The sequence below is a fragment of the Cynocephalus volans genome, chromosome 2 (genome assembly GCF_027409185.1).
Source record: "Cynocephalus volans isolate mCynVol1 chromosome 2, mCynVol1.pri, whole genome shotgun sequence".
In the NCBI taxonomy this organism is placed as follows: Eukaryota; Metazoa; Chordata; class Mammalia; order Dermoptera; family Cynocephalidae; genus Cynocephalus; species Cynocephalus volans.
The window spans coordinates 9,630,881-9,642,194 of NC_084461.1; positions in this window are offsets into that span (position 1 = coordinate 9,630,881).

Below are 11,314 nucleotides of genomic sequence, written 5' to 3' on the forward strand. Positions count from 1 at the left end.
GCCTGGTACTTGTGTCCATCTTGGCATCTGACCTTGGTGGTAAGTGTATGCTGCAGACTCTGGAGCTCTTCATGAGGGAGCTACACTCACACATCTGGCCCAGGAGTCAGAGAAGCAGAAGGAAGCTCCAGGGGGAAAGGAGAGCAATTCCAGGGCCAGCTGCTGCTTCACACCAAAGAGGCGAGTCAGCAGGTCGCCAACTCACTGAGCTACAGAATGGCTGCTGCCTCCCTTCCCTCCCCAGCTCTCAGGAGAACACATCTATTATAGCTCTCCCAACCTGGAAACCTACAAGGAAAGGGAATTCTGGGAAATATAGGTCAGCCTAGCCAAGTGGACATATCACCAAGCCATCATACAACAGTGAGCACGCTTCCTGTCCCCCACTGCAAAGGTGTTGTTATGCACTGAATGTCTGTGACCCCACAAAATTCATATGTTGAAATCCTAACCCCTCAATGGGGTAGTATTAGAAGGTGGGGCCTTTGGGAGGTTCTTAGGTCATGAGGGTAGAGTCCTGACAAATGGGATTAGTGGCCTTACAAGAAGATATACAAGACATTGCTTCCTTATCTGCAAACCAGAAAGAGGGCACACACCAAGAATCTAATCCTGCTGGCACCTTGATCTCAGACTTCCAACCTCCAGAACTATGAGAAATACATGTTTGTTGTTTAAGCCACCCAGTCTATAGTGTTTTGTTATAGCAGCTGGAACGGACTAAGACAGTGTTATTCTGCTAGAGATATATTAATTTACCCTCAATCAGGGCCCTTCTGTGATATTTTGAAATATAGTATATATTTGGTCTTTATCCCTGTTTCTGTCCTTTTCCTGGCACACAATTCCTATAATTATTAAAATATCCAAAGTGGTGTCTTTTTTTATGCTCATAAATTGACAGATGACTGGCAGCCCTTAGGTAGCTTCAGGATAGGAGCTGGTCACAGGAAAGACCAAGGCAGGATTAAAGGATTGGGACTTTGAGCCCACCCACCCCCAACCTCTGGGGAAGGGAGAGGGGCTGAAAGTTAAGTTGATCACCAATGGCCAATGATTTAATTAATCATGCTTCCATAATGAAGCTTCCACAAAAACCCAAGAGCACAGGGTTCAGGTAGCTTCTGGATAGCTGAACACTTGGAGGTTCCTGGAGGATGGTGCACCCAGGAAGGGCACGGAAGTTCCATGTCCCTTTCCCCATACCTTGCTCTATGCGTTTCTTCTTCTGTATCCCTTGTAATATCCTTTATAATAAGCCAGTAAACTTAAGTGTTTTTCTGAGTTCTGGAAGCCACTCAGCAAATTAATTTAATCCAAGGAGGGGGTTGTGGGAACCCTAGTTTATATCCAATTGGTCAGAAGCACAGATAAAACAACCTGGGTCTTGAGACTGGCATCAGATGAGGGAAGGAGGGGCAGGGAGTCTTGGGTTCTGAGTCCTTGATCCATGGGATCTGACTTTCTGCAGGTAGATAGTGTCAGAATTGAATTGAATTGGAGGACACCCAGCTGGTGTCTGCTGCAGAATCGCTTGCTTAGTGTGTGGAGAGACCCCCACACACAGTGTCTGAAGCATGTTGTGAGGGTATCGTGGGAGAAACTGAAATGAGTTTGCGTTTTTCTAAAACCTCCACATCCCAGTCTGAAACATCTGCAAATGAATTGTTTTACTACCTTGGGATTTCTCTAAAATAATGGGTAGGTATCTTTTAAACATCTGAATAATTAAAAGAAGTTACCAAAGTGTTATTACCCAGAACAATCCAAGGGCCAGCCCTAAACAAATATTCTTGCTTCCGTCCTACAATGCTCAAACTGCTTGCAACACCCACAATGGCAAATTTCCAGCTTCACCAATTTTAGTTCCAAACTCCTCTGGAAAATTCATCTCACAAGTGAATGTTTACTCTAGGATCTTCAAAGAAATTAAAACTTTCATTCTTATAGAATCTCTCAGTGTACGTGAACACTAGGATATCCCAGAGTTCCTTATAAATTAAGAGCTGTGACTCAGCAGTCACTGCTGGTTACCCCTCCAGAGTTGTTTTTATTTTTCATTATGAAATAAGGAACTAAATTCCAGGGACAGAATGATTTCAAGCTGAATTAACAAACAGGGCAAGGGCAAAGTTAAACACAACTGCTGACTCTACTCAAACCCCAGTGATTAACACTGACCTTGAAGGCAAGGTCAGGAAAAGTATTCCATGCAACTGCTCCTCTGAAGAAATTTTGGAACAAAATGAGAAGAAGTACTGGTGTGTTTCAGAACATCTCAATACCTGAGGGAGAACATGCTCCACTTCATCTGTCACCACTTACAGGGCCATGTCGCTGACTCAGCCCCCCCCCCCCCCCCCCCCCCCCCCCCCCCCCCGCCCCTCAGTACCCCTGCAGGGAGCCTGCATGGAAAGCACCGAATCTTGTGTGCAGGGAAGGCACTGCTGGTAAAGACAAGCCAGAGGCTGGGTAAGAAGAAAGTAGCTGGTTTCTAGAAGGTTCTTGAGCCAGGAGGCCATCTTGTCACTCCAGACAGAAAGCCTAAATTCACTTTTCTTTTTTTTTTTTTTTACTTTTTATTATGAAAATGTAAAAATAAAAGTAAAAAAAGTAAAAAGATTACAATAAAGTCCCATATGCCCCAGACTGAGATGTAATGATTGATAATATTTTGCTAAATTTGCTTCATCAATTTTTTTCCTGAAGTATGGAAATGATAGACAGCAGGACATTTCACCCCTCAATTTTTTAGTAGTTGCCTCATGCCTCTGGGAATTCACACCCCTGTGTAGTCTCTCACACCGCACTGTGGCTGCTCCCTGTGACGAACAGAAAACAAAAGTGGTGATAGTATGCCTCTTCCAACATTAGGTTATAAAAGACACTGTGACTTCCACCTCTCTCTCCTTCTCTGCGTGTGTGTGTGTGTGTGTGTCTGTGTGTGTGTGTGTGTGTGTGTGTCTTGCTTTCTCTCTCAGATCACATGCTCTGGGGGAAGTCTGCTTCCATGTCTTGAGTAGTGCTACGGAGAGGCCCATTTGACAAGAAGTCCTCTGACTTATATTCATGTGCTTGGCTAAATCAGACACAAATCCTTTAGCCTCAGACAAGTGTCAGATACCTGCAACCCCAGTGGACATCTTGATGCCAGAACCAGCCAGCTAAGCCAGATTCCTGACCCTCACAAACTGTGCAAGATAATAATGTTTATTGTTTTAAGCTGCTAAATTTGGGGCTAAATTGTTAGGAAGCAATCAATATATTGTTTGTACAGATTTTGATACCTGCAAGCGGGGTGCTGCTGTGACAAAAACTGTGTGTGTGAGGGTAGCTTGGAACGGGGCAGAGGGCTTTCTCGAGACTGTTAGTGAAAGCTTTCAGTTACCTGAAGAAGCTGTTAATAAAAGACTTGGGACCTTAAAGGTTGTAGGTGAGTGCTCATAGCAAAGTGAGGCAGATGCTAAGAGAGGTAGATGCTTTGCTTGTAGCAAAGTGAGGTAGAAACTGGAAGAAGGGGATCCTTGTTACGCAGTGGCAGAAAGTTTAGCAATGCTGTTCCTGCATTTATGTGGACAGAAGCAAATGCACTGGGTGATCTAGTTAAGGATATTTTGAATCAGAGTATTGGAAATGCTACCTAGTTGCTTCTAGTTTCTCCTAACAAGATGCTAAAGGAGAGAGATCAACAAAAGAAAGGACCATTAAACAAAAAAGAGCTAGGACTGGATGGTACTGAAAATTCTCAGCTTTCCTGATGATAAATTATGCTATAATTAAGAAATAACTTCCAAGTAAAGATCAAATGCAGGGTCCTAACAGAAAAAGCATGGTCCAGAGATGAATCCTTGAGTGTGACTGTAAAACCTTTTCTTTTTTTAATTTCAGAAAGGTATAAGGTGGCACCTCAGAGTACTATTCAGTCAGACAAAAAGCTTTCTGTCGGGAGGGATGACAGGTGCACTGCACAGACTTTCTCAATCAAAGGATAGTCCTTCTAGGAAGCTTAAGGGTGTTGTCCCTCTGCTGCCTGCGGAAACCCAAGGTAGAGAAGGGCTTATCTTACAGAGTTTTGTGGGTGTTGCATTTGTCCAATGGAGTAGACTCCAGTAAGATTCATAGAAAATCCATAAAGTTTTTAAGAGAATTACATATACAGAAACATCACCAGCTTGTACTAAAAAGGACAGAGATAGTAGAACATAAAAAAAGTTCTTCAGACCATCAAAATTCTACTGGCAGGAAGCTGGCTGAGGATACTACTCTGCTGCAAACACACGATACCTTTTTCCCTCTGTCTTTGAACAGAAGTGTCTAGAGTGGTTATTCTTTGTCTATTCCATGTATGTTTAGTGGGGTAGGGAGTGGGTAGGCAGATAACTTGTCAAGAAGAACTGCACTAGAGGAATTGTATTCAAGGAAAGATAGTCATACTTGAACCTGATTTAGGTTATGAGACTGGACATCGAGCAGATGCTATAATAGGATAAGTCTGTTGGGACCTTTGGAAGGAGTTGACCGTATTTTGCATGTGGAAAGGGTATGAATCTTTGGGGACCAGAAGGTGGACTGTGGTTGCCTGCGAGTTGGCCCACATTGATTCCCACCTCCTGGTAGTCACACCCTTCTGTAGTTCCCCTCCCCCCGTACCTCATGTGAGATCAATAACATACAGTGGAAATAATGGTGTGTCACTCTGATATTAACTTATTTTTAAAAGTGTGGCTTTTATCTTGGTGCTTTCTCTCTCCCTCTCTCTTAGTCAGATCACGTGCTCCAGGAGAAGCCAACCGCCCTGTGACGAGGCCCACGTGGAGAAGAACTGAGGCCAAAGACAGTAGTGAGCTGAGGCTTCTTCCCACAGCCATATGGTTGGGCCATCTTGGACACACATCCTGTAGCCCCAGTCAAGTGTCAGATGACTGCAGGTCTAGCCAACATCTTGATGATAACTTCCTGAAAGACCCTGAGTCAGAACCACCTGGCTAAGCCATTCCCAGATTCCTGACCCTCAGAAACTGCATGAAATACTGAATGCTTTTGTTTTCAGTCCCTAAGTGTATTAACTATGTGCTTCTGATGCTTTGACAGCTGGGACCCTGCTGACCCTTCAGAATCTGCCCCTCCCAGGGCTGGCCAATTCCAAGAGATTGTGCCTGCCTTTCATATGCAGACCAGAGCCCACACCCCAACCCCCTCCTCTACCAGGCTTTCATGCACTGGGCCACTATCCACCTGCACTAATCACGCCAGGGCCAGGTACGAACACTGGAGATAGCCCTTATCCCCCAGAGCCCTATGAAACTATTCAAACTCACCAATCCTAAGCCCACTTGCCCTGCCTCGCCCATTCCACCCCTCAGAAACCACAGTGAAGGCTGTTGCCCACACTTCCCCGTGCTCCCTCTGCCTTCTGACTGACCCGATGCTTACCTATGCAGCTGCACCCCCCAGCATCTCCACAGCGTGATGTGCCACACCCTTCCTCTTGTGATCTGTGAATGTAACAAACTGTCTTTTCAATGGTGGTCATCTGCCTACCTGTTGGCCATGCCACACCTAAATAATAATATAACCTGCATTTAAAGCACTATGATTTAAAGGAACTTGTTACACAGCACTACATAACTAATACACTTAAACATACATACACTTTTCCTTCATACCACAATGCCATCATCACATCTCACAAAATTGACAATTATTCCTTAATATCATCAAATACCTAGACCATCTCCCTAAAAATGTCTTTACAACTGGCTTGTTAGAGAATGGGGTCCAAAAAAGGTCCACATATTCCATTTGATGTTATGTATTCTAAATGTCTTTTCAAAGTAGAATTTTCAAAAAGACAAAATGTGGGTCTCCTATAAACATACAGCAAGTAGGTATTAAATATGTAATTACCTTATTAGTGAGGGAAGCAGCAGGATGGTTAAGCTGATTAAAAGAAACTTTGAGAGATTGCGTATCTAGAGATAGGCACTAGAAAATGATTGCTAAGTGAGAGTTTTTTAAAAACTGTTTAATAAACTCCAAGGCAATAAAACTGTAACTTTTTTGTTCATGTTTGCTACCAGACAGGAATCATGTGCAGCTTTAACAGACAGAGTCCATGTGGATTGCTGTCAGATAAGAATCATTTGCATCACTCTCAGTTTTGTCCATGTTGTCATCCACCCTCACAGAGTTATAAAATATCAGAATTCATTAAATAGTCTGAAATGAAGGTGCACACCATGGGAGGGCTGGACCATGCCCCAGCGTGATGTCAAAAGGGCAGGACATTAACTAAGTCATCCTTTCTCTATTTCAGAGTTGTTGTTTTTAAACACTCTTTTAATCTTGAATAACCTCCCCTCTGGGTTGTTATCCTTAGAATGGCCCACATTTTGCATTTATCTGCTTGTTTCCTCCTAAGTCACCTCAATCAAATGTGATTTTTAAATCAGTATCTGGTTGCTAAAAGTAACACCACGTTATTCATGGATGAAATTTTTTTGTGCGTAAGATTTATTCAATCCTTACAGAATGTAGAAATAATGTTTTATTAATTTATTCATTTTAATCATTCTCCTCGAATTATAATACCTAAGGTTCCCTTTGGGTTCTCAAAAGTAGTGGATGTGAGCTTGGCTTTGAGGGCTTGATTCTGAGGCCTTCGTTTGCTTGTTCATCTCAAGCACAGCTGTCCCCTCCTTTTCCTCTGGGATCCTTCAGTGTCTAGCAGAGAGAGGCTTCATGGAGATTTCTTTGAAGTGCTGGGCTGGAGGCTAGAGGGGGCTCGCCTTCCCACCCCTCCCCCTGCATCCCTCACCCCTCTTCCTTCTCAGACTTTCCCCAAAGATTCTGACCTTCTGCTTTTTAGAGAGCACATAGGCTTCTCCCCTTGACATTAATTTCTGATTTGTTCTGCTTCTCGTAAATGTCTTCGACCTCTTCAGCATGGCTTATTTGCCTGGATTAACAGGGGGAGCCCCACGAGTACACAGGGCACTTCTTCCTGTGTCCCCTGCAGGAAGAGAGTTCCTGGAAGTTAATGTGGCACCTACTCATCGGGCGAATTAGATAAAGGAAGTCCTCAAACTTAAAAGTAGCAGTCCTCATCTTCCTTGTGGGCAAACTGAGGATAGCAACCTAATTCCTCAGCCTTGAATTTGAGAATCCTGCCCCAGATTTCACTCCAAATTATCCTAATATATTTATCTACTTTTATTTTGAAAGTATGAAGAAGTCAAAAAGTAGTACAATGAATATCTCTATACTCTCGACTCAAGAAGTGTTAGTATTTCGCTTCATTTGCTTCATACTTCTCTTGCTCTCTTTTTTTTCTGACCTGTTTGAAGATAAGTTGCAGATGTCATGACATTTTACCCCTAAACACTGCCCTTGCATCCCCTAAGAATAAGAACCTTTTTCCACATCACCACAAGGCTACTAACACACTACAAAAATGATCATTAATTCTCTAACATCATCTAATATTTATTTCACATTCAAATTTTTCCAATTGTACCCAAAATAACTTATATAGCCTTTTAAAAAAATCTAGGATCCCATCAGGATTCACACACTGCCTTTGATTCTTTTATCTCTGTAATGTCTTTTAACCTAAATAACCCCAGTGGTGAACTTAAAACGTGTTCTCAAATGCTTTGATTCTGCCCATTCAAAACATGTGACTTCCCCTTGAGTATGAAATGTACTTAGTAACTCACTTCTAACAAATGGAATGTGGCAAATGTGACAGCTTGTGCTTTCTGAGACTAGGTCATAAAAGGCATCGTGGCCGTCTGCTTGCTTTCTCTTGGACCACCCTGTGAGATATTGTTTCTTGTTGTTTTAAATTATGGAGTAATTTGTTACTCAGCAATAGATGACTAATACAGAGTCTATTTAACTTATTCCTTTACCTCCCCTGGTATTTCCTGTGAACCAGAAATTTATAGGCTTAGTTTCTGGTTAAATGTTGTTGGCAAGAGTTTTTATAGGTTGTTTTAAGAACTTTATGTTACAGTACGTCAGGAGGTACGTGATGTTAGGTGGACTACCATTAGTAGTGTTAAGTTTGATCATTTGGTTCCATTACTAAAAATCCGATACTACAAGGAAGAGTAGATTATTGTTCAGAAGTCCTCTCCCACTCCACTGATACTCCATGAGGCTTGCTTTGGCCAATACGATGTTAGCACACATGATGCAGGTAGAGGCTTAAAGCATGCCTGCATGTCTGGGCTTGCCTTCCTGTACTTCTGCCATTACCCTGAGAACAGCTTCTCCCGGATAACTGCTCTCCCTTGAACAGAGCCCCATCCAGATTCATCCCTTGAAGCAGGACCATCTAGCCAAGACCAGTCTAGATCAGCTGGCCTGTAGATCTATGAAAATAATTAACTTGTTGTTTTCAGGCACTTCATTTTGGGTTGGTTTTCTAGGCAGCATTTGGTTGTAGGGAGAGGGGAGTAAATAGCTAACTCATACACAGCACAAACGAGATTGCTGCTACCAGTAGGCATTGTTCAACAACCCACTTTTCTCAGAGAATCAGCCTCCTGATCCACAGGTGTAGGCACCCAGCAGCCATGTTTGGACTCCAAGAGCCTGTCCCCAGGACCATGGCAGGCCAAACCAGGATAGGCACCCAACCCAAGCTGGGCCTTTGGTTTGGGGGTGACAGAAAACTAGCTAGCTGGAATATGCTGGAATAGTTAACTGCAGTAGCTATGGGGTGGCCATATTCTACTAAGGAAGCAGGTCTAAAGCAAGAAAAAACAAGCAAGCAGACATAGATACATAGAGAGGTCTGGTCAGCGCTCCTGATCCTGGCTCCCATGTGTCTCTGAGACCCAGATCCATTCCTGACCTTCAGTTCTAGAAAACTGTACTATTATGACAACTTCCCCTTTCATGCTTAAGATAGTGTCACTGTGTTTTCATACTTGTAACTTAATACACGTGCCTGACCCTACCTCACCCAGGCATGCCCTTGAACGTACCTGAATTAGTTTCCTGCAGCTGCCGTAACAAACCTGGTGACTTCAAACAACAAAAACGTATTCTCTCATAGTTCTCAGGACCAGAAATCTGATGGGGTTGGCAGACTCAAGGGGAGCATCCTTCCTTGCTTCTTCCAGCATCTGGAGGCTCCGGGTATCCCTTGGCTATGGTTGTATCACTCCGATCTCTGCCTCCATCTACATATACTCTGTGTCTGTCTTCTGTCTCTTATAAGGACATTTAATAGGATTAGGGTGCACCCAAATAATCCAGGAAGATTCCATCTCAAGATCCTTAACTTAATTATATCTTCAAAGACCCTTTTTCCAAGTAAGGTCATACTCACAGATTCCAGGTTCGGGGACGTGAACCTCGTACCTCATGCAGGCTTCTCACCAGGCCTCAGTCAGTAGAATGACCTCATAAATTGGTACATATGTGATATCCAGAATTCACTCACATAGCATTTTAAATATCCACAAAAGTTATGTGTGATCTGAAAAAAAAATGAGAGAAAGCAAGATTCCAACAGGTTTAAAATTTTTCATGTTGAAGGGAACAGGCATTTACATATTTTAGGATTACTATTAAAGTCAAAGGTATTTGGATTAAGAAACACGTATACTGGAGTGTGGGAATGGGGGCCACACTGACACACCTTTTGGAGGTTACAGAGTCGTAAACAGTTGTGGAAAGGGCTCTGTGTGACTGTCACGCAGTGGGAAGATCCATTCCAGATCTATACAGCATTAGCACTCACATGCCTGAAGACCCTGGCCTTAGTAGCTTCCATTAACTGGGATGTAACTGTCCTCTCCTGTGGGTACATAGCTTTCAGTTCGGGAAGATTTATAATTAAGTACTGAAAACCATGTAAGAATTAAAACCATAGTATTAATACAAAATTTGTTTGGTAGAATATGTGTACAGTTGGCATTTTATGTTCTTGAAACAGTTAAGAGAATTTAGCCTATTGGAGGATCAGGCATGTAACATCAATTTAAAATGTGTAAATAAAAAGTTAATTTACACGTATGATTCAAGGATGAAATCTTACTAGGTTTATTTACTATGTTGAATTTTTTAAAGAACTTAAGTTTCACTTCTTTTGCAAATTTAATTTACTAAATTTCCTATAATTATTTAGTACTCAGGAATGGTTTTTGCTGTTGTTAATTCAGACAATGAAAGTACTTTAAAAACATGAGTTACATTAAATTTTTAAATGTGATTTAAAAGATTTGAAGATGGTTAATTAGCTAAGTTAGTAAATGGGACCAAGTATTATGCAAAGACCTCTTAAAACTGATACCCAAGATTTTCTAGATGTATAATAAGAAAAATGAGATCTGTAACTTGAACTTTAATAACTAATGAAAAAACAAGGATTTAGGATTTGTAAATTTCATATACTGAAAAATAAAATACAAAGCCAAAATAAACATCTGCCTAGTTCTTTCTATACCTGAAAACTAACCTCAAAAATGCCAAAAACTTCATATCGACAAATCCATGCCATCCCTTGGCCATTTCTGGCTGCCAATATATTGAATACTCTCTAGGAACCAACTAAAATGCCAAAATGCATCAAGTTTAAACATTTTTTAATTTCTATCTTTCCATCCTCAAATCATGTGTCAAACTGCCCTGCTCCAAACCACCATTTTGTCTGTATCTATTGTATGGACTTGATTTTTCTTTGCCTTGAGTTGTTATAACTTGTGGAGATGCATTAAATCAACGCTTTAAGTGGCAGAGCTCTAAGCTCTGGAGCTAGACTGCATGGGGGCGAATTGCAGCTCTGCACTGTTTCTATCTCTCATGCCTGTTTGCACATCTGAAGAAGGGGTTACAAGTAGTACCTACCACATTCAGGCTGTCTTGAGGATTAAATGGTGTGATATAAAATGCTTAGAGTGATGCCTGGCACTTGGTAAACATTCAATAAATAAATAGTATTATCATGTTTGTAAACTTCAGTGTTCCTAAACTGCCTCACTAATTTGCAAACTTATTGCATGAAGAGATCAGTCTTATTCACTCAGGTAAAGACAGAGGCAGATTTATCCTTCTCTACAGCAAGGGAGCTAGTTCAAAGAAATGGATTCTGGACACCATGCTTGTCCAAACAGCAGCCATGGAGGGCTGACTGGAACAACAGTGCTCTTATTCATTAGTTAATTTCCCTCTCTATGCAGCAAGATGACAAGGGCAGCAATGTGGAAGAAGTTCTTATTTCTGCTTCGAATGAGATCTTTCCTAAAATTTGATGGATACTGTGATGGTTAATTTTATGTGTCACCTTGGCTAGGCTATG